This window comes from Carcharhinus amblyrhynchos, chromosome 18, assembly GCF_965287045.1.
Source record: "Carcharhinus amblyrhynchos chromosome 18, sCarAmb.v2.hapA, whole genome shotgun sequence".
NCBI classification, from domain to species: Eukaryota; Metazoa; Chordata; class Chondrichthyes; order Carcharhiniformes; family Carcharhinidae; genus Carcharhinus; species Carcharhinus amblyrhynchos.
Genome location: NC_137341.1, coordinates 51,802,132 through 51,826,142, shown reverse-complemented (window position 1 = coordinate 51,826,142; position 24,011 = coordinate 51,802,132). Strand labels below are relative to the sequence as shown.

General features: G+C 40.9%; 1 protein-coding gene and 1 long non-coding RNA gene across 2 annotated transcripts in view; one reads left to right on the top strand and one right to left on the bottom strand.

Annotated features, from left to right (window-relative positions):
- The window catches only part of LOC145355120 (uncharacterized), a 38,557-nt gene extending 35,495 nt beyond the window's left edge, over nt 1-3,062 (bottom strand). The window contains exon 1 of the long non-coding RNA XR_013888924.1: nt 2,880-3,062. This is a non-coding gene — a long non-coding RNA (uncharacterized LOC145355120). The remainder of the gene's footprint in view (nt 1-2,879) is intronic.
- The window catches only part of snx29 (sorting nexin 29), a 538,494-nt gene that overhangs the window by 262,027 nt on the left and 252,456 nt on the right, over nt 1-24,011 (top strand). The gene's annotated exons all lie outside the window — the stretch shown is intronic.

The following is a 24,011-nucleotide window of genomic DNA, read 5'->3' as shown; positions in this document are numbered from 1 at the left end:
GTGGCCTCCTCCTGCTCCTATCTTCTATGTTTCTATAATCTGACTCCTCGAGCCCCCCATCCCAGTTCATCTACTACTGAAACCCTCATTTATTCCTGCCTCTAATTCATATGTTTGCATGGCACATTTCACTTCTTATAAAGTTTCTAACTTTCAGTACTTTGTTAAAAAAACTGCTCTATTCAGAAATGTCAGATTGAAGTAAATTGAACTTCTCAGACATGAGTCTCTGAAAATGTTATTTTCAAAAATTTGCTGAAGTGCATCTGTGTAAAAATAGGCATCTTGCAAATCCATTTGCTATAATTCTTACTTTTCAAAGCACATCATTGTGACCCAGTTCCATGCACAAGTGAAAAGATTTAACATTTATTAAAGAGGCAAATTAATTTCCCACAGCTTTCGCACTTAATATAGGAGGAATATAAAGCAGAAAGTATATCACACACAGATTTCATTCTCAGCAGTTTTATCAGCAATAGTTATCTTTTAGAATTTGTACTGCTGAAACATAGAAAAGAATGCAGATCTGCACTGGCCATTTTAATTACACCAGGACTATTAAAGAGGATGTACGCATTAGGTCTCTGTCATCATTGCCTCTATGTTATTGTAATTGTAATTGTTCCTTATCATGTTACAGATAATGCTTTTTATCATCTAAGTTCAATAAGACTTGGATTCAGCTAAATATACAAGCATAATCAAACATTAATTGAATATGTAAGGAACTTTTTAAGTTTATTTTTATTTTATTTATTTAATAGTCACAAGTAGGCTTACATTCACACTGCATGAAGTTACTGTGAAAATCCCCGACTTGCCGCACTCTGGCACCTGTTTAGGTACATTGAGGGAGAATTTAGCAGGGCCAATTCATCTAACCGGCACATTTTTCGGACTGTGGGAGGAAACCGGAGCACCCGGAGGAAACCCACGCAGACACAGGAAGAACGTGCAGACTCCACACAACAGTGACCCAAGCTGGGAATCAAACCTGGCACTGTGAGGCAGCAGTGCTAATCACTGTGCCGTCCCATGCATGCTTTCCGACTATATACATAGCTTTCAAAATATGCATATGGGCATTGGATACACTTTTGTAACACTTCTCCAAATATAAATTGGGAATATGTCAGTATTTCCCATTTAATACTTTTTAATGTTAACCTATATAAAGTAGTTGTGTGTTGTGCTATTTTGTGACTCTGGAGTAAATTTGAGGTTTGTTCCAATTGGTAGCGATCTTATTTTGTCCTGTAGTTAAGTGAACTCAGAATTTAAAACGTTCATTTTTTTGGGAGTTATTGTATAATAAAATCAAAAGTCTGAGTTCACATACTAACTGAATCAAGAAAAGCTTCTTTCTCTGCTGCAATCAGAGCTTTGAATGGATATACCTCATATTAAGCTGATCTTTCTTTACACCCTAACTGTGACTGTAACACTGCATTCTGCACTCTCTCCTTTCCTTCCACATTACTCTATGATTAGTATGTTCTGTCTGTATAGTGCTCAAGAAACAATACTTTTTACTATGTTCCAAAATGTGTGAAGATAATGAATTAAATAATCCATGCCTCCATTTGATTTAATTCATTATTGTCACATGTCACATTGTATACAGTGAAAAGTATTGTTTCTTGCATGCTACCATCCCAACCTCATTTTACTGATGTCCTGTGGTGTGACACAGATCCAGCAGAATTGAAAAGGTTACGAATCTGGACCCAGAAGAATTGTCACAGTCAGAAGGGTGTGGCATATTTCCATTGTCTTGAAGCCAAATTATTACATCCAACCTTGGGGATGTGTTTACACCCCATGTGAGTGGGCTCATTGTCTGCATGGTACTGCTCCAATCCCCCAGATGTCTTTATTGCGTGTACCTTTTTGATGTGTTTCAAAGAATAAAGAAAATTACAGCATAGGAACAGGCCCTTTGGCCCTCCAAGCCTGCACTGACCATGTTGCCTGTCTGAACAAAAACCCCCTACCCTTCTGGGGCCATATCCCTCTATTCCCATCCTATTCATGTATTTGTCAAGACATTCCTGTCATATCTGCTTCCACTTCCACCTCCGGTAGCGAGTTCCAGTCTGTGTGAACAAATTTGCCTCGTACATCTCCTTCGAACCTTGCCCTTTGCACCCTAAACCTGTGCCCCCGAGTAATTGACTTCCTTCCTGGGAAGAAGCTCCTGACTATCCATTGTGTCCATGCCTCTCATAATCTTGTAGACTTCTGTCAGGTCTCCCCTCAAGCTCCGTCGTTCCAGTGAGAACAAACCAGATTTCTCCATTCTCTCCTCATAGCTAATGCCCTCCGTACCAGACCTGGTAAATCTTTTCTGTACCTTTTCTAAGGCCTCCACGTTCTTCTGGTCGTGTTTCCTTGTGCTACTCTTCATGCTGGATTTTGCTTAATAAACACCACAATTATTTGGATCTCATAACATTTGTTTGGTAATCACAACACTGAACTTGAGGAATGGACTTATCAGGGGACTCTGGTTGAAGCGTAGTATTATAATCCTGTGAGGGACTGTTAATATTGAAGAAGTCTGAAAATCTCATGTTTGTGAACAAAACACAAACTTTATTTTATAGAGAATAAATTAAACAAAACAAATGCAATTAAGTTAACACTAAAGCTTATACCCATAATTGCAAGCCCTTTAGGTTTACTTGTTACTTTCCCAAAGAATTCTCTCATATGTTACAATACTTTAATCTTGTTTTCTTCTATGGGGAATCCATTAGTATGCCAGCTTTCTGGAAACAATATTTTAATTTTTGTCAGCTCCACCTATCCTCCAAGGTTTATCCAAGACATCTCAATCCCTTGTTCTGCTTACTTTTCAATACTTTCCAGCTCACCTGTTTGTTGCTTTCTTCGCCACAAGACTTTGTGAGGCCCACTGTTGATTCTTCCGTCAGCTTCAAAGTGAACAGAGCTCTGGCTTCTGTTCCCTCACAGAATTCGAGCTGAAATTAAGCCTCACCTGCATTCCACACAGTGAATGGTGAAGTTGTTTTTTGCCTTGCTTACAGTGCAGCCAAGCTAAGTATCATTCATTTCAGCAATGTCTTAGTAGTTGCAGTTTGGACCTTGAGCTTGGAATGCATTTTGTCTCTTTTTATAGCCTCGACCAGTTTCATTCTGCCCAGAAGTTTTTGTTTCCTTAGAGACAGGGAGGATCATTAGCACCGTAGAATCCCTACAGTGCAGAAGGAGGCCATTCGGCCCATTTGAGTCTGCACTGACCACAATCCCACCCAAGGCCTATTCCTGTTACCCCACATGTTTGCCCAGCTAATCCCCTGACCCTAAGGGTCAGTTTTGCATGGCAAATCAACCTAACCGACACGTCTTTGGACTGGGGGAGGAAACCCATGCAGACATGGGGAGAACGTGCAAACTCCACACAGACAGTGACCTGAGGCCGGAATTGAACCCTGGCCCCTGACACTGTGAGGCAGCAATGCTAGCCACTATGCCACCATGCCTCCAGCAAAATTCAGTATTTATTTTTATTGCTTCCATTTCAGTTTCTGTTGTCAGTTTGATCATTGCTGTTTTATAGCTCGATCTCTTTCATTCTGTAATAATCTTCCAGCTAGCTTACATTTCATTAACCCCGTTTTCTGCAGTTAAACCTCAATTCCTAAAACTGAAAATGTTATTCCAAAGCTAGAAGGTATATTCTAAAAGACAGTAATCATGGAGTAGATATTTATAATAATGGCGTGATAGGCCATCTATCATTGAGTATCTGTCTTGCTCTGGCTCTTTTGAGATGCTTGTCCCATCGGTATTGGTGATTTTCCTGGTTCCTATGCCACCTGCTTGCTTCTCTTCACTTCTTTGTGAAACCTCGTGCTGCTGTTCTTTGTCCTGTCCCCAGAAAATTTGTTTTATTCAATACGTGTTGTCACAACTCACCTAGGCGGAGTTTTAATGTATTGCCCACTGCTACAAAGGGCAGATTGATTTCCTCTCTGAGAACGAATAGGCAACCACTCGAAGAGAAGTAACTCTTAAATAACTACCTGAGGCAACCTCTGTAAAGTCAACAAGTAACACTTTATTTTATCTAACTAACAGTGAACAGGTTAGCTAAGCTATTAACAAACCGAATAAAACATTAATCTAATGGAATGCTGTTTAGATAATCACAATTTCCACTTACTAACAAAAAAAAGAATTCTTAGCCACACTCAAAATGCTTTCAGGTTCGTTGTCTTCCAGAACGTTCTTTCTTCTTTGCTGATTTCTGCTGTGTTCATTATATTCTGTTGATAAATTTATGATTGAGATGAGGCTTTCTCTTAAGACATAAATGTGACTGTTACACTGGCAGAAACCGTTGCTGTGTGTGTGTGTGTGTGTCTGTTTGTGTCTCTCTCTCTGTCTTTCTGAGACATGTGAACTGTGGCAGTCGCTGGCAGGCAGTCTTCTGGCAGTTTTTGGCGCTGAGAGCTGTTTTTATACCCTTGATGACATTCCAAAATCCCCACAATAGGATTGGTTTGCAGATTATCAAAACATCAAATTCAAATGGAATAGGCTGCTGTTGTTTAAATGCTTATTTCAACTTGGTCAAAATTTAAAAATATGTTCTGATTCAAATTCCTAAAGCCTGTTATCAAAGCAACCCTGCTGTTTTAACCTTTGATTCATTGTTTCCATCTGGGTGCTGGATGTACTTGCAGCTCCTCAATATAGAAAAACTAAAACCACCTTTTAAACAGACTCTTAGCATTTTTATAATTCTTTATAATTTTACAGACACTAACTTTTCATAACACCATCAAAGGTGAGGATTTAAAATACAAAACCATCTCAGAAATGCACTATTGCATTGCAGTAACAATTGAGAATAATAAACCCACTCAACACATTTCCTCTTTATCAACATGAGCAACTTTTCACCACTATTGCATTCTGCGTTTCAGGATTGAATGCTTTATCACTTACTGCAATTTACCTCTCAAACAACACAGTGCTCACAAGTTTTTAAGCACCCTCAAAGATTTCTTTAAACATATATCAGTCTTCCATGAGCCTCATACCTCCAACCACACCATGTAACTTAATATGATCTGTATATATTTGGTCACAATATACCAATAAGATTAAAGGATTAAAAAAAATAACGTAATTAATCACATGATGGTAAACATAAAAATCATTGCAGCACAGTAGGAGGCTAAATGGCGCAAGTCTTTTGAGAAATCCAGTCAGTCCAATTACCCCACTCTATTCCTGTTCATATGCAGGATTCATAAATTACATCCTGTATATCAAATATATAAATTTGCAAAACAATGCTATTAATATATTTGCTACTTAGCAGTAGAAATGCAACACCATGAAGGACTGGAACGTCACTCCCAAGTCGGAAGTGCAGAGTTGGGACATTTCTGGGATTTTAATTCTGGGATAGAAATTGGGCTAACCATTCCTTGGACTGGTATAATGGGGCTTGGGGAGTGTGGGTGACTGAAGGGATGCAAGGTTCGAAGAGCTATTTTTGTTTAATTGTATTTTAAAAAATGTCTTGCACGTAGGAAATAGAGGGTTACAAACGGATGGTCTAGTTAGGAACATATGATCGGCGCAGGCTTGGAGGGCTGAAGGCCCTGTTCCTGTGCTGTATTGTTCTTTGTTCTAGTGCTGGAGTAGAGAGGCATGCCTTCCACTTAGCCCACCTCACGGATGTCACTCTACTCATCCCATGGCCCCTTATAGCGCCTGTAGTAACCTATGCCCCTTTATCCAACTTGATGATCTCTTAAAGCATTCGTGCCAAGCTTGACCCTTCTGTACACTCCCTTGCATGCCAACATATGCCTTTGCACCCACTCTGAAAGACCTTTCATAGCCCCTTTGCCAACTTAGTGCCAAACCAGGCCTCTCCATCTATGTCCTTGCATCTACTGTACCAACCCATCCAATATCTATCATAAGCACCTTTATATTAAACCTCAGGACCAATGCTGAGATTAAATTTTAAAAGTTTCAGGTGTCTAGTTTCAAGTTGGCTGTATTAAAAAAGCACTTTAATTAATAAAAACCCATTTACTAAATTTACATTTCTTCATTTCATTCAACATTTATTCCTCATAAAAACAGCATTGGGATAGTCCAATGTTACGGAGTCTGACAATCAGACTGAAATGGAAAGTATCCTACTGTGATAATGAAAGGTTGTCAAATCAGTCATCCAGCACCAAGCAAGTAATGACAGCCCTCAGGCTTATGTCAACAGAGAGACTGAAATATCAAGCAATGATTTAAAAAATCTCCAAATAGTTTTCCATTGATTTAAAGGGCAGGAGTTTTAAATACCTTGACAACTTGATAGTTGCCTCTGACAGTTCATTTTGACTCTTAAGTTAGTTCCAATGAGCAAGACAGTTAGTGAGTTTCTGCATGTTTTAAGCACAATCATGGCTACAAAGGGGCACTTCACCCCCCCTCAAGAGCGTCTGATTTTCCACAAAGGTGTCTCGGGACCTTAAATACATTCAATGTTTTGGCATCGACGTGTTCCTGTGATGATGAATTCCATAGGCTCATCACTCTTTGGATATCCAGAGAGGTATCCCAGCTCACCAAAGGACCGCACAAAGTTTAGACCTGCTGCTATCAGGTTTAACTGTACATGTTGTTTTTGCCAATTCTGGCGAACAGAAGTCGGACATGGCTGGAGACAGCTGCTTCCGTGAACTGTGCATGTTTTTAGATCTCAGACTGGGCCTATTCCCACCCCTGTGAGAATGGTTGTTGCCATTTTCAGGGGTGGGACTTGTGGATTACAGCCTCTGTCACCATTTTTGAAATTCCAGGCCGAGATGTCAGACACCAAGTCACCACTGTCATCTTCAGCCTTGTGAGTAATGCCACAGGAAATCTGCAAGTATAAATTGTTTTTTAAATGAGAAGAGATATGTGAAACCTTTGCTTCTGTTGTACAGTGGCGAGTCAAAGCTTCCATATACATCAGGAAAAAATATATTTACATTACCACAAAATGAGAATGATTCACAACATTACATTTTAATCAGAGTTCAAGTGATAGAAGCTGTGATTTGGAAATGTTATCCAACATCTTAGATTCGGAGTATCATTTTTAACAGGCTTCTTGTACCAATTATTCCAGGATAATTTTTTTTTAACCAATTTTCAGCCGTTAGTTCTGAGATTCAATTGGATTGGTGGATTAGTAAATCAATTTTGGCATTAAAATCGCAGAATTCATTTTGTACTGCGAATCGGATTCCAAGATTGATGTGGTCACATTAGTGACGTCACCATGGAAATGATAAGATGTAGATCACAGAAGCTTAGAATCCCTACAGTACAGAAGGAGGCTTTTCGGCCCATTGACCCTGCACCCAGGCCTAATCTCTGTAACCCCCACAGTCTGAAGATTCAGGGTAGGCCATTTAGGGTGGAGATATGGAGACATTTCTTCACCCAAAGAGTGGTGAGCTGTGGAATTCATTATCACAGGAAGTAGTCGATGCCAAAACATTGAATGTATTCAAGAGGCAGCTGGATATAGCACTTGAGGCAAATGGGATCAAAGGTTATGGGGAGAAAGCAGGATTAGGCTGTTGAGTTGGACGATCAGCCATGATCGTGATGAATGATGGAGCAGACTTGAAGGGCCAAATGGCCTCCCCCTGCTCCTATTTTCTATGTTTCTGTGTATTCATGCTGCCAGTCCCCTGACACCAAGGGCAGTTTAGCATGGCCACTCAATCTAACCCACATGTCTTTGGGGTGTCATGGATAGTTATGTAGAGGCAAAGTCTCGCTTACTGTACACAAGGAGGTTAGTAAGCAGTATGATACACGCAGCTTTGTATTTGAGTTTCAAATGCAACAGAGAACTGTGGCAAATTCTGTGTTTACAGGGTGATTGTTCTCTTTTAGTGGTCAACGTATGAGATAATGGTTCTGATTGGACAGGCATCAGTGTGCTGACACTCCTTCGGGTGCGAGAATCCATTTCTCTGTAAATGTGAACTGTTACAATTGCTGGCTGCTAGCCATGATTTTTCTAGCAACTGACAGCGCAATAAATCTGAAGAACAAAGTGCCCAAAAATACCCTTGTAGGAAAGACTACTGCATTGTTAAAACATACTGGGCTAAAAGCATGTTTTAATCTGGATCAGGTCCTTTGTGTGCACTTGCCGGGAGTTTGGATCTGCCGTTGAGGCCCATAAATAATGTACATGAATTGTGTGACTAATGGTAGGTTGCCATTCTGCTAAATGGTGCCTTTTCCCAGACTGTTCTTTTGCTTTCTTGACCAAGGAATGCTACAAATAGTAACTGATTCATTCCTGGTCTTTAATTGTATCATTATTTTTGACCAATTTTGTCACCTGATTTTCTCTCAGTTTTTTAAACTGAAAAGATGAAACTTGTAAAAGAAGTCTGTAAATCACAAATAAAATTATTTTTCACGATCCTTGCAATTATATTGTGATTTTTGAAGCGTGGTACGCCTGCGGTTAAAATGTTACGATTTTTGTGAAGCTTCCATGTTTCCATTTCTGCAGTTTCCTGGAGTTGCTGGCATTGGACTGGGGTGGGCACAGTCAGAAGTCTCACAATGTCAGGTTAAAGCCCAACACGTTTATTTGGAATCACGAGCTTTCGGACTGCTGCCCCTTCATCAGACAGGCAGGTGATTCCTGATGAAGGGGCAGCGCTCCAAAAGCTCGTGATTACAAATAAACCTGTTGGACTTCTTATTGTACGGTTTTCTATGTATTTCAATGCCAGGGAATGGGGCCCAATTCCATTCTGAGCCTGGTATCTCCAAATAACACTTCCTATATTCTTCTGGTTACTTCTTTTGTTCTGCATCTCAACGAGGACTGTCTGAGTGCAAGTTGCTAATTTGATGCCATTTTGTGCCCATGGCGGTTAGTTTAGACTTCCCCGGACATGTGGTTGGATCGAAATTGAAACTCAGCTTAAAACTTGTTGTTTGGACTCTTATCGTGGAATCATAGAATCCTGACAGTGCAGAAGCAGACCACTATCCCATTAGACTGAGTGGAACTCAAAGGTTGGAGCCACGAAAGGATAATGTACCGCCTTCTGCCCAGCATTATACTGTTGTGTAAATGGGTTTTCTGTTATTCCCTGGTGATAATGATATACAACGTAGATGTGGTGTCAGGAAATGTGGCTCAGGAAAGGGCCTTTAAATGGAAATCCTGAAATGTCTCTAAGCAACCTTTGACTGTGTGACTTTTTAAAAGCAAACTTGCCTTTGTGAGTATTGTAGAATAAAAGCACTCAAGTTTCTCTGCATCCATTCAGGGTCGGCAGAATATAACATTAGCAACTATGTGTGACACTCTGGAATAACATTATGCTAAAATTATTTATGTCGTTACCTTTTTAGATTGAAAGCTTGAACTTGTATTTCCACTTCTTGATTTTTTAAAAATTTATTCGATGTATGGGATGTGGGTGTTGCTGGTTGGGCCAGCGTATATCGCCCATCCCTAAATGCCCTCCATTTCGATGGCCATTGACAGTCCACCACGTTGATGTGGACCTGGAGTCACATATAGGCCAAACCCGTAAACGACAGCAGATTTCCTTCCTTAAAGGACGTTAATGAACCAGATGGGTTTTTAAGAAACTTGACAATGGTTTCATTGTCATCATTAGACTTCTAATTCCAATTTTTTTATTCAATTCAAATTTCACCATCTGCTGTGATAGGATTCAAACCCGGGTCCTCGGAGCATTGTCCTGGGTCTGGGTCTTTGGATTTCTAGTCCAATGACAAAGCCACTAGGCTGCCGTTTCCTTTACTAATGCTATCGAGATACTGCAAGAGCATCTTGCTTACGGACATAAATATATCCTGTATTTGAATAGCATAAATTGCTCACATCTTGTATCTGCAGCACTGTGGCACAGTGGTTAGCACTGCTGTCTCACAGCGCCAGGGTCCTGGGTTCAATTCCCGGCTCAGGTCATTGTCCTTGTAGAGTTTGCACATTCTCCCCGTGTCTGTGTGGGTTTTCTCTGGATGCTCTGGTTTCCTCCCACAATCCAAGATGTGCTGGATAGATGGACTGGCCATGCTAAATTACCTCTTAGTGTTAGGAGGACTAACTAGGGTAAATGTATGGGGTTATGGGTGGGATTGTGCTTGATGCAGACTTGATGAGCCAAATGGCCTCCTTCTGCACTGTAGGGATTCTATGAAATTTCCATAAATCTTGGACCCTTCAGCTGGCATTCATGGGCAGACTGTGTTAACAGATGGAAATTTTTGGTTCATTAAAGCATATATTGCTTTCCTAAATCTTTTCCCTCTAATATTTGGGTTTAATACAATGTTTTTGTATTTTAGTTGTTTTTTTTGCACCTTTTCATCTTTATTTAGGCAGAAGCATATCACTTCAAAATAATCTGCACTATATTGAAAGTCTTTCACACAGCCTGGATTTTGTGTAAGCATCACATCTGCTTTCTGTCATACATCAGCTGTCAAATCATTGATTGGCTCAAAGTGAAGCTGCAGCAAAACAGAATTGAGATAGAAAATACAAAAATCAAAAGTGAGGAAAGTTATTTCAAGACCAGCAGTGAAAAGCTACAAAGTCATTTTGGAGTATCTTAAGCATGTTTGGAGTGAGGTCAATTTCTGCTTCTTTCTCTCAGCCTCTGATTCACTGACGTACGTCACACTTGTTCACTGGATGGACTTTTAGAGCCTCGCCACAGTGGGGGGGTAAGGCTTGAAAATGAAGTGACTCGTTCAAAACTCCATTTGACTTAAGCAGGACCAGATGATCCTGTTGGTGGGAATGGATCATAAAATTCTGTCCATTGCCTTTCTGTCTGATTCTCTGTCTCCCCTCTCTCACATGTATGCACGCACTCGCATTTAGAAAGATATACACAAACACCCCTTCTCAAATATATTTTTCAGTGAAAAGATTCATTTATGCCTTTGTGTCTAACAGTATAGTTCACTGTACATTTTTAAGAATGATTGCACTGAAAACTGAATGATGAATCTACTATTTCATTTTATGCCTAAATAAAATAAATCTATTAAACGTATAACTTTAAATGTGTAAAAGAGACCGGGGAACAGAGACAGTTATCATGAAATAAAAATTCTTTGCAGTTGAGTGGAAATTCATTAAAAAAAAATGCGTCCTAACTTTTTCCAACTATTAAGTGGAGGACAAAATTGACTGTTTTGCTAATATTAAAATCCAAGCATGCCATACAATTAAAATTGAGTTTGATTTATTCAGTCATTGCAATTCATTAATCCTGTCAACATATGAAGTTTAAAGTTAAAAAGTTTACTTGGCAGTGTCACAAGTAGGCTTGTTTTAACACTGCAATGAAGTTATTGTGAAAATCCCCTAGTCACCACACTCTGGCGCCTGTTCGGGTACACTGAGGGAGAATTTAGCACGGCCAGTGCACCCTAACCGACGTGTTTTCCGGACTGTGGAAGGAAACCGGAGCACCCGGAGGAAAACCATGCAGACAAGGGAAGAAAGCAGCCAGCATGATTAAGGATGACACGCACCCTGGACATTCTCCCTTCCACCTTCTTCCGTCAGAAAAAAAATACAGAAGTCTGAGGTCACATACCAACTGACTCAAGAACAGCTTCTTCCCTGCTGCTGTCAGACTTTTGAATGGACTTACTTTGCGTTAAGTTGATCTTTCTCTACACCCTAGCTATGACTGTAACACTACATTCTGCACTCTCTCGTTTCCTTCTCCATGAACAGCATGCTTTGTCTGTATAGTGTGCAAGAAACAACACTTTTACGTTAATGTGACAACAGTAAATTAAATCAAATCAAATCAAAGAAGGTGCAGACTCCGCGCAGACAGTGTCCCAAGCCGGGAATTGAACACTGGTCCCTGGTGCTGTGAGGCAATAGTGCTAACCACTGTGCTAATGTGCCGCCTGATTAGGTGTTGATTATATGGCATTACTACCCCTGTCTTACGTTGCAGCATAGCCTCTCATTGACCATGAACAACATCATGGAGATTTGCGAGTGAAGATTTAAAATTAAATTTTGAACTGAGAAAATTTTGGTGAGATTGACTCTGCCTCTGCGAGCGTTCTTTTCTTTGATGCCAGTTGTGTTGCTCCAGTGTATTTCAGACCAGTCCTTCCACCCCCTAAATCAATAACTGTCCCTGGTTCTGCAGAGTGCTGGAGTATTTGGGCAAGGGAAGAAGGCCTCAGAGAACGACATAATTTGCATTTCTTGTTCTGGTGCAGGCGTCGACAACCTGCAGCTCCGGAGACAGATGCAGCTCATTAAAGATTCACATGACTCTCGACCTTGATCAATCATTTAGACTGTTCAAAAAATATTTTCCAAAAGTGCGAGTTGGATGCAAAAAGGAGAGGTGTTTACAGTTGTGACTCTCGAGTCGCTATCGGTCAGTGATCTTGTAAACTTGGAGGGGTTAAAATCATGGAATCCCCGACAGTGCAGGAGAGACCGTTCAGCCAAACATAACCCCAGCCAGATCGTACTCCTGTAGCCCCTCATATTTACCCTGCTAATACCCCCGGCACTAAGGTCAATTTACCATGGCCAATCAACTTAACCTGCACATCTTTGGACTGTAGAAGGAAATTGGAGCACCCGGAGGAAACCCATGCAGACATAGGGAGAATGTGCAGACTCCACACAGACAGTTACCCGAGGCCAGAATCGAACCCGGGTCACAGCTCACTGCTGTGAGGCAGCAGTGTTAACCACTGTGCTACCCTGCTGCCCATGCCAGGTTGATGGTGTTTACATGGTTTGTTTCAATTCTTGAAACCTTTAACACTGAGAAAATATCACTCAGTGTCCTTTTGTAAAAACAAATGCCTCAAGTTTTCACTGTTAACACCATTTCCTAATATTTCACAGAATTAAAGGAAAAATAAGAACAAACTTTATAAGAAGAGGTCGTAAGATGCCTTCTTGAACCCTGAAGGGAATTAAGTTTAGGAATTCTACCTCCATGTTAAGACCCAGGATAAAAAAAATCTATTGTAGACCACCTTATTGGTCAAAACTTGGTATACAAAGTAACAAGGTTTGTGTTAACAAAGATTATTACTTAATTACTACTTAATGTTTTTAAGGCAAGGATAGATAAATTTTTGAACAGTAAAGGTTATGGTGAGCGGGCAGGTAAGTGGAGCTGAGTCCACAGAAAGATCAGCCATGATCTTATTGAGTGGCGGAGCAGGCTCGAAGAGCCAGATGGCCTACTCCTGCCCCTAGTTCTTAAGTTCTCATGTTCTTATCATTCTGCTGGTTAAGGCATGATAGAATACACAAGTTAAACACATGCAGGCTTGTCTTTGCATGGGGCCTGGGTGGTCTGGCGTTTTCGTGGCTTTTTTAACCTGGTCTCTTGACTCACGACACTCTTCAAGATTTTAACTTTAGTCAACTTGCCTCTAACACACATAGAAATCCCTTGTAGGTTTAAGACTTCAACTCTGTCACTCCCTGACTGGTGGAGACAGTTTCCTAATAAAGAACATTCACTTTCTCTTCCGGCCTTTAGCCCTGATAGTAGATACCAGTCTAGATTCTTACAGCAAAACCCAACCTATGACAGTTACCTATGACAATTACTGACAATGTCCCACAAAATATAACAAAGGCTCTACTACTAACCCCAAGCTTCCTCTAATGACAAGTATCCCCAGCAAGTGTCCTGAGGTAAATGCTGTCCCCTGGTAAGTACACCCCTTGCACCCAGAGATCCTTCCTTATTTTTATACCCTTTTTGCAGTCAGTTTTTGCAACATCCAGTTCAAGTATGTGCACCCATGTTAACAGAAGTAATAATCTCAAACCAAATATTTGCAATTCTTGAACAACGGGGAAGCTCTTGGCTTCCCCACGACAATTTCATCTTAACCTCTACTTTTTTTGTTCAGAGACCCATCCCTGGACCATTCTTTTAGTCAATCACATTGTGGTCTTGACTTCCCTTTACTGCTAACGCGAGACACATTGGAGTCCAAATGTGCAAAATATTTTCTCGTTATAACTTTGTGTTCTTTCTTAAAGCTACATCATCGTACTTTGGAACTGAAAGAGATGCCAGCTTAAAGACCTTTGTAACAGCATTCTAATAGTGCATAAAAATGAAGGCTTTTCATCGCCGAGCTTATGTACAGTACAATCTGATAACTTAAACCTTATTACTTACACAAATTTGCCAATGAGGTGAAGTCTAACACAAGTGAAGACGGCAGTAACTATTATTCTGTTATTGCAATCTGCATTACTGAATTCCGATGTTATTTCACAAATGACATTCCTTGGTCTCGAATGACTATATATCTGCCCTTAACAAATCACTTCTGTATTCAGATAAATGCAAATTACTGCGGATGCTTGAATCTGAAATGAGAACAGAAAATGCTAGAAAATCTCAGCAGGTCTGACAGCATCTGTGGAGGGAGAATAGAGCCAGTGTTCAAATCAGGATGACATGAGCTCTGATGAAGGGTCATCCAGACTTGAAACATTGGCTCTGTTCTTTCTCCACAGATGCTGTCAGACCTGCTGAGATTTTCCAGCACTTTCTGTTTCCACTTTATACTCTTGCTGTTGTAGGTTGAATTCTCGGAGACCAACATCCATGAGGCGGAACATTTCTTTTACGTGACTTTGTCTGGTTCACCCATCCTCCGGCAAACTGGTAGACCCATAAAAGTAAAACAAATTGTGATGTACTTAATTTCAGGCTCATGAAGCACAGGTTATAATTGGATCAGTTCTTGATTAATAATTAGAGGTGAGTTCTGCATGGTTACAGTGCCACAAACCAAGCGACCATGCTGCCGCAGCGTAATACGAATTGTCTTTGGGAGTGGTCATCAATAACTGATGAAATGATAATCACCATGTTGATTTCCACTAAGCATTTTAGAGTTCTTCTTAATAACCCTTTGTCTTCTTGTAAGAAAGAAGGCCACAAACCACACAGTGTGTAGAGTTTGGAGTTTGCACGTTCTCCCTGTGTCTGCATGCTCCAGTTTCCTCCCACAGTCCAAAGATGTGCGGGTTAGGTGAATTGGCCATGGTAAATTGCCCCTGAGTGTCAGAGGGGCTAACTAAGGTAAATGCACGGGCTTATGGGGATATGGCCTAGGTGCGATTGTGGTCGGTGCAGACTCGATGGACCACATGGCCTCCTTCTGCACTGTAGGGATTCCATGACACTAATTTTATGACATACCAGACCATTACTCCATTGTTGTGTAGAAGCTTGTTTCAAATTCACAACACAAAATTGAAATGTTGTAGTGAGTTCCTAAATGTAAATCATTCACCGCGTGGAATGTTATTCAATATATTGAACATTTGCTCATTATAAGGAAGCCTTGTATGTTGAACTCACAGATTTGCATTCATAATTTGTTTGGTGTGGGTTCACGAACCAAACATTCAGTCAGATTTTGCTGCCAAGATGCGGTTCTTTATGCTTGGCCCTGGTAGAACTCAAACTGAGTATCAATGAGCAGGTTATTGCCCCTTGAATACACTGTTGATGATGCCTTCCATTACTTTGCTGATGATTGAGAGTAGACTGACGGGACAGCCAGCTGGAACTTTTAATGCTTTATGACAATCTACATTGGCAGCATTCCACATTGTCAGGTTGATGCCAGTGTTGTATCCGTGGTGGAACAGTTTGGGGCGTGGCTAGTTCTGAAGCAGAAACTTTCAGTACTACATATCCAATGGTATCAAGGTTCATAGCCTCTGCTGTGGTTCAGCAGGTTCTCCATATCTTGTGGAGTGAATTGACTGGCATTTGTGATGCTGTGGACTTAGAAAGAAGCTGACGTGAATAATACACGTGACACTTATGGCTACAAACGCTTCAGCTTTTTCCTGGGGGCATTCGAGCGATCTGAATGTCACTGAAGCTGTACTCACCCAGGCAATTGGCAAGTATTCCATCATACTCCAGACATCTGCCTTGTAAATGATAGACAGGCTTGATTTCAAAAGAGAGGGAAATCCCTGTAACTCCAGCTTCTCCTTTGTACGTATGAAGGCTTTGTTTTTAGAAAATTAATTAGTAACAGAATTTATTGTTCAAAATCAACAAATAAAAGCGTAATTTGTTGCAATATTTTTTAAATGTTTAGTTTCTGATCTGCATTGATAGGATTTAATTTTAATGAATTGTAATGTTGCTCTGACAACCTCACTGATGAATTGCAAATTCAACTCCCAAATATATCTGCTAAATAAGTTACTCTTTGTTATAAAATAATTACTTCAGTTCTTTTAAGCCGTTTTTAAATTAATATTACTTTTACCCAAAAGATTAAATTGATTTTGAATATTTCTGAGGCTGAAAGAATTCTCATATTCCCTGTTCAAATATTTTTCCTTTGCTTGTCTCACCAAATCAAATCAAATAATTAGGCTACGTCATGCAGCACTGAATCTGTTTCCCCTGACCACACGAGCAATATTTCTCATCCACTCTCATCAATATTTCTCATCTTGAAAAGATTCAAGAATGGTGGCGCAGTAGTTGGCGCTGAGGTCTCACAGCGCCAGGGACCTGGGTTCGATTCCAGCCGTGGCATTGGCTAATCTTATTTCTGAGCAAATCACATCTCATTTTTCCTCTAGATGCCTGCTAATCTTGTTACTGTCCGTTTGATTGAATATAAAAGCAGGGAGGTCTTGCTGCAGCTGTATAGGGCATTGGTGAGGCCGCAGCTGGAGTACTGTGTGCAGTTTTGGTCGCCGCACTTACGCAAGGATATTTTGGCCTTGGAGGGAGTGCAGAGGAGGTTTACTAGGCTGATTCCGGAGTTGAGGGGGTTGAGCTATGAGGAGAGGCTGAATAAACTAGGCTTGTACTCGTTAGAGTTTAGAAGAATGAGGGGAGATCTCATTGAGACGTATAAGATTTTGAATGGGATGGATAGGATAGAGGTGGAGAGACTCTTCCCGCTCAAAAAGGACAGTAGGACTAGGGGGCACAGCCTCAAGATAAAGGGGGGGTGGTTTAGAACAGAGTTGAGGAGGAACTTCTTCACTCAAAGGGTGGTGAATCTCTGGAATTCTCTGCCCGTTGAAGTGGTGGAGGCTGCCTCGCTCAATATTTTTAAGACGCAGGTTGACAGGTTTTTGATAGGCAAGGGGATTAAGGGTTATGGGGAGAGGGCGGGAATGTGGAACTGAGCCACGACAGATCAGCCATGATCTTATTGAATGGCGGGGCAGGCTCGAGGGGCTAGATGGCCTACTCCTGCTCCTATTTCTTATGTTCTTATGTTATTTTGTTTTCATCTCAAGTTCACTGTTAATCTCGTTAACTTCCCCAGATTCTTAACTATAGACCTTCCTTGTGAATGTAGCCCAATCCATCATGCAAACCAGCCCCCATCCATTGATTCTGTCCACACTTCCCGCTGCCTTGGCAAAGCAGCCAACATAATTAAGGACCCCACACACCCTGGACATTCTCCCTTCCACCTTCTTCAGGAAAAAGATAGGAAAGTCTGAGGTCACGTACCAACCGACTCAAGGACAGCTTCTTCCCTGCTGCCGTCAGACTTTTGAATGGACTTACCTTGCATTAAGTTAATCTTTCTCTACACCGTAGCTATGACTGTAACGCTACATTCTGCACTCTCTCATTCTCTATGAATGGTATGCTTTGTCTGTATAGCGTGCAAGAAACAATACTTTTCACTGTATGTTAATACATGTGACAATAATAAATCAAATCAAATCAAATCCTAAGCTACCAGGTTGGGCCAGTATTACACCTCAGGCTGGGGAGTATAGGAGTCTACTTACTCCTGGTGCCACACAGCAGTGTTCTCCTGGAGAGCATTTTGCTGCAGGTCTCATACAGCCACCACAACAAATGCCTGAAGTCTGACCAGGTGTGGAGGGCAAGGCTGTGGCCAGAGTGGATGCGTACTAATGAAGACAAGGTGGGGCAGTGTGCAAGGAGGACTGTTCAAGAGGCGTAGTGGGAAGGACAAGGGCTGACGGGGGCAAGTAGTGGGTGAAAAAGATGAACAGTGGAAGGCGAAGCCCGTGGGGAGGAACGCTGGGCCCCAGCAAGGCTGCGTAAAAAGTTCACAAACAAGGGGGTCAAAGGGATACCACATTGTCTCCTGGAATTGGATGGGTGAAGACTCCAGAGGCGGTGGGTAGAGGTTCAAGTGGGACAGGCGTACTCGCAGGTGATGGGCCCAGCAGGAGGAGGTGGTTGATTCAAGGAACAGATTTCTTCTCGAGGCTGCCAGCCTTTTGCTGTGTTGCTGATATCCTGCACGGTCCGGTGTAAGCAGGTTGGCTGGAAAGAGTAATCTGGTTGCACTGGACTCATATTTAAATATGGCGATGAGATTTTTGGACCCTTTGGCTGAGGGCAGGCGGATGAATCAGCTGCCTGCCACAAGGAGAGTTGGGGCCAAGTCATTTGTGTATAATTAATGAGTTTCCAAATGCTGAGTCTGATGCAGGAACCCGCCATTCTGGCCAGCCGGACAGACACTGCCAGAGCCACACATTGCTGACACTTGGCTGGAATTTTACCCGCCCCGATTCTGGGGGCAGGCGAGGCTTGGAGAAGGCATTCTCCATTGGTCTCGGGCGGGATCGTACGAACCTCAGGTGGACGTGCCAGTAAAATTCCGCCCTTTGTCCCAAAACTGGAGAATTCTGCCCAGAGCTTTCCAAGTCAAATGTTCCTTACTGTCAGCTGTAACCTTCTCCTAAAGTGCAATATTTGATAAAGGTTTTAAATCAGTATCTCAGTGGATCTGAAATGAAAAATGTGCGAACGTGCAGTTATTTCTTTACAAATAATCTTGAGATGTCCGACCAGCTTGAAACCCTCAGGCTGCTGTGATCCTGTGCTGCAGTTGTAGTTTCACAGTAATAATCTCAACCTTTTGCACTTTCAAAATCTGAAACGTTGCTCTGCTTAAATAATTTTTTTAAAGAAGATTAAATAAAGCAATATGTCTGTATCATAACTATGCTGTCATAAGTGTTGTAATTAATATGATGGAGAGGAGAATAAAAGATAGAAATCAGAGTTTATTGAAAATAATCGCTTGGTTTTAGTTTTCTCTTTGGAAACTTTGATCTCAACTCAAACTTGCAGCCTTTCTTTTTGACACGAGTGTGTTAAATTCCCCACTGTGTCCTGTCCTAAATTCCATCAAAGCCACATTGCAATTCCAGAAAAATCTCTGAGCATACCGTCCTGAAATGCTGGTTCTCTCATGATCCTCACAGACAACGTTATCTCTCATTTGTACCTGTTAGGATATACATTTTTCCAATCAGCAATTGCAAACGAAATTGCTTCAGAATGAAAGCTTTAATTGGTCAGCCCACAGCAAGTATAGAACTATTTTTAATTGTATCAAAAAGGCATAATTTATATACAATTACTGTGTGCTTGGTTTTTGCCTTTAAGGGGATTTTTTTGCTTGTTTTAAGCCCTCCGTGCCACTGGATCTTGTCACAGTTTAATTACAGAATGACATGAAGACTCTTTATTTTCATAGTAGTAGCCACTTGTGATATGTTATCTTTAAGTAACCTGGAAATTGTTCCAGTTTAATTTATATTATGATATGCTGTGAAGTTACATTTCATTAACAAAAGATCAATTGCCTGATGGACGATAATCTCCTCCTCAATGTCAACAAAATGAAGGAGGTTGTCATTGACTTCAGGAAGCGTAGGGGAGAAATGCCCCTGTCTCCATCAATGGGCATGAAGTAGTAATGGTCGAAAGATTCAAGTTTTTAGGTGTCCAGATCACTAACAACCTGTCTTGGTTCTCCCCCCCCCATGCCGACACTATAGTTAAGAAAGCCCACCAACACCTCCGCTTTCTCAGAAGACTAAGGAGATTTGGCGTGTCCGCCACGACTCTCGCCAACTTTTACAGATACACCATAGAAAGCATTCTTTCTGGTTGTATCACAGCTTGGTATGGCTCCTGCTCTGCCCAAGACCTCAAGAAACTACAAAAGGTCATGAATGCAGCCCAATCCATCACACAAATCAACCTCCCATCCATTGACTCTGTCTACATTTCCAGCCACATTGGAAAAGCAGCCAGCAATATTAAGGACCCCAAACATCCTAGGCATCCTCTCTTCCACCTTCCTCCGTCAGGAAAAAGGTGTAAAAGTCTGAGGACACATACCAACTGACTCAGAAACAGCTTCTTCCTTGCTGCCATTGGTCTTTTGAATGGATCTATCTCTCACTAAGTTGATCTTTCTCCACACCCTAGCTATGACTGTAACACTACATTCTGCACTCTCTCCTTTCCGTCTCTATGAAAGGTATGCTTTGTCTGTATTGCGCGCAAAAAACAATACTTTTCACTGCATACTAATACATGCGACAATAATAAATCAAAATCTAGTTGGAAACCAGATGAAGCAGCTATCAGAATTGAAAACTTGTCCTTTGGCTTCAGTTCTGTGCTAAGGGAAAAGTACTGCACTGTTCCCTGAGCTGTGTTCATCTTTAATACTAGAATCGTCTTTATTCCGGTTTGTCCTATTGTTAAATCTCCAGTGACCAAGCAGAATTGGTGATGATTTGTCATGGTTCAGGCTGTCTGCTTGATTGACTCGGAACCCATTATCTGAGACTAACATCAAAATCTCTGATAAATCCATTTAGTCTTGCTCCATAATGCGCACAAATCTGAATCAGAACAATGCTGTTTCTTTAATAACTTAAACTGTACAAAATTTTAAAGCTGGTGCCTCACAGTTGTTGTCTGTAAATGTTCTGCCTGGATTATATCAGTGCAGGTTCTCGGGAGCAGGAAGGAAATCATTATTTGTCATTTTCTACCTGAGTCGCCTGAGATGTGAATTGTCAGAGTGAACAGTGGCCATTCCAGAACTGGGGGAAAATTAGAAACAATATGAATTATCCTTCTGGGGACCCAGGGATGCCAGGGACCTGAGTTCAGTTCCAGGCTTGGGTCTGGGTGGGTTTATGCTGGGTGCTCTGGTTTCTTCTTGCACTCCGAAGGTGTTCAGGTTAGTTGGATTGGCTATGTTAAATTGCTCTTTAATGTCAGAAGGGCTAGTAGGGTAATTATGTGGGGTAATGGCTAGGGATAAACTTGATGGGCTGAATGGCCTCCATCTGTGCTGCAGGGATTCTATGATTCTCAGGCATTTCCTGCATTGCCCATCCACAACTACACACTGTCTATAGGAACAAGAAATTCCAAAATCTTTCTGGTCCCTCATTATCCCCTTCTCAAAGTGACAATGCCAATTAAATTTCAAAAAATATTGAAGAAGTCCAAGTAAGAGAGAAAATATGTGAGGGAGGATTGGAGAGAAGCTAAGTGAAAGGAGGGGAGGAAGAGATGAAAATGAGGAATGAGGTGAGTGATGTGAATGGGCAGAGAAAGGAAATCAGTGGAGTGGGAGAAAAGTGACTTGTGCTTCACAGGAGAGAGATGAAAGAAAGACATGAACAATGAAAGGATGGAAAAAAAGAAATAGAATGAGAGAGGGGGAATTCCTGTCCCACCTGCAATGGGGATCACAGTGGGCGGGTCAGGAACATGCAATGGTCCTTTGAGCTCAGGCAGGATTTTCCGGTCTTGGGACGAGTGAGGCTGGAAAATCCTGTCCATTGAGATCAAAAGGAGAAAGAAGCAGAGAGAGAATCTTTCAATAGAGGTAGGGAGAATTAGACAAAAATAAGGAAAGACATAGGTGAAAGGATGGAAAGTCAAAGTATAGTCTGGAGTAGAAATTAAATAATAGAGTTGGAAGCTTCGTGGAACCAAAGCGTAAAATGCAAAGGTGAAAGTGGAAGAGAGATTTTTTTTCTGCCAACTTACCATGACCAGTATCATCATCGCATGGATGGAAATCCTTTGGTACACATGAAGTTTAAGAGCCAATGAATCATATAATTTAACTCAGGTTCTTGACTAAAAATGACACTTAGCTTCCATGAACCTTGAGCTGAGGCTCCTAAGCATGGTTTTTGAAGGTTTGATATTCGTATACTTGGAAGCACCTAGTCTCCTTGACGTAAGTTTGTCAGTAATTGTGCCTATGCATTGCAGTAAATGTATTATTTTTAATTAATTTGCATAGTTTCTACCAAATTTGAACCCATGGTAAAAGGCTACTTAGAGTGTGGTATAAATGATTCTAGTTTAGGCCACAAGGATGATTGATCTTGGCAAACTTAAAGGCACAGTGTAATTAATAAGAGATGCTCTTTTGAGGTTAGGGTTAAAGTGTGTTTTTTTGAATCAGAAAGTGAAATTGGGGCAGAAGATCAGCTACCTGGGCAGCCTGAAGGGGCTTTATGGTCTACCTCTGCTCTTAGTTCTTATGTATTTTGTTCAAACAAAACACAAGTGGTTTTATTTCACATTAGACTAATGTTATGTTGAATCTAAAAGTGCTTAATGTTAATGCTATCAAAAAATAGGGCACGGTAGCATAGTGGGTAGCACTGCTGCCTCACAGCGCCAGGTTCGATTCCCAGCTTGGGTCCCTGTGCAGAATTTGCACGTCCCCCTGTCTCCAGTTTCCTGCCACCATCTGAAAGACGTGCTGGTTAGTTGCATTGGCCATGCTAAATTCTCCTTCAGTATACCCTGTTCGGTGGTGACTAAAGGATTTTTGCAGTAACTTCATTGCAGTGTTAAAAAAAGCCTACTTGTGACTAATAAATAAACTTTACTTTTTAAAATAAGTGCTGTACTGGAGAATTTCTTATTTCCCGAGTTGTGATAATTAAACTTAACAACGTTTGCTTTTCTAAAAGAACAACGAGTTAAGTGAGGAAAAAATGCATAGCTTTTACCATAATCTATATAAAGCATTCAATACAAATTTGTACTTCTATGTTTTGCAAAATGCCACTGCTTCATTTGTACACTATCACATAAGTATTGAATCCCTTTTCATTCCCATTCCTATCCGAAGACCCTAAATTTCACCCAAGATTTTGCTTGAATTGTTTGCTGCTTTGGAAAGTTTTGTTCCAGTAGTCTGATATGGAAGATTAACAATAGACCGCCAGCTACTGTGACAGTGTGCTCTTATTGATTGAACATGTTCTAGTTTTGCCGGTGACAGAATGATCTCTTTTCAATAGAGTTGACGCCAATTGCTGATGGCTGTTCGAGAGATGTCCAATTTGTCTCTCAGATTGGCTAAAGCACTGCAGAGCAATTAATGATGAAACATCTCTCCAGTTGAGACAAAGGGAAGTTGAAAATCACTGCTCTGATTGTTAATGTTTTAAATTCAGAACAAGTGAATGTGTACAGAAGATTTTAATCTTTGATGTTGTCTCAGCTAAAGAGGCTTGTGACTGAACGTGACTCCTGTTTAATTAATCAAAAATATACTTTTTGCGATCGTTTGTATTTTGCCTTTGGTGTTTCAGTTCCAGTTTTCAATGTTTCTGAAGCATGTAGCTTGTCATAGTTGGTGGCAATATAATTATTTATCCTGAGGCATTCTTCAGGAATTTTCAAAATAAATTGACGGTATTCATATCAAAGTTTGGAACAAACAGTAAACGTGCTGCAGCACAGTGACAGTTTCATGTTTTGTTAACCCGTCTGAATGGACAGCATCTCTTGGGACAACATTATCCATGGCCTAAATAACCAAATACAGTCCGTGTCCTTGAGCATGATTCTGTTCAGCCATTCCCAGAATGTGAAAATATTGAAGCGATAGGCACAGATGCATTTAAGGAGAGATAAGTAAACGTGGGAGAAAAAAGCAGATGGATATGCCGATAGAATTAGATGAAGTAGGAAGGGAGGAGGCTCGTGTGGAGCAGCATAGATAGGTTGAATGTTTCCATAAATTCTACATCATTCTGTGCAGTAGACACCCCAGTGGATTAACATAAAGAATAT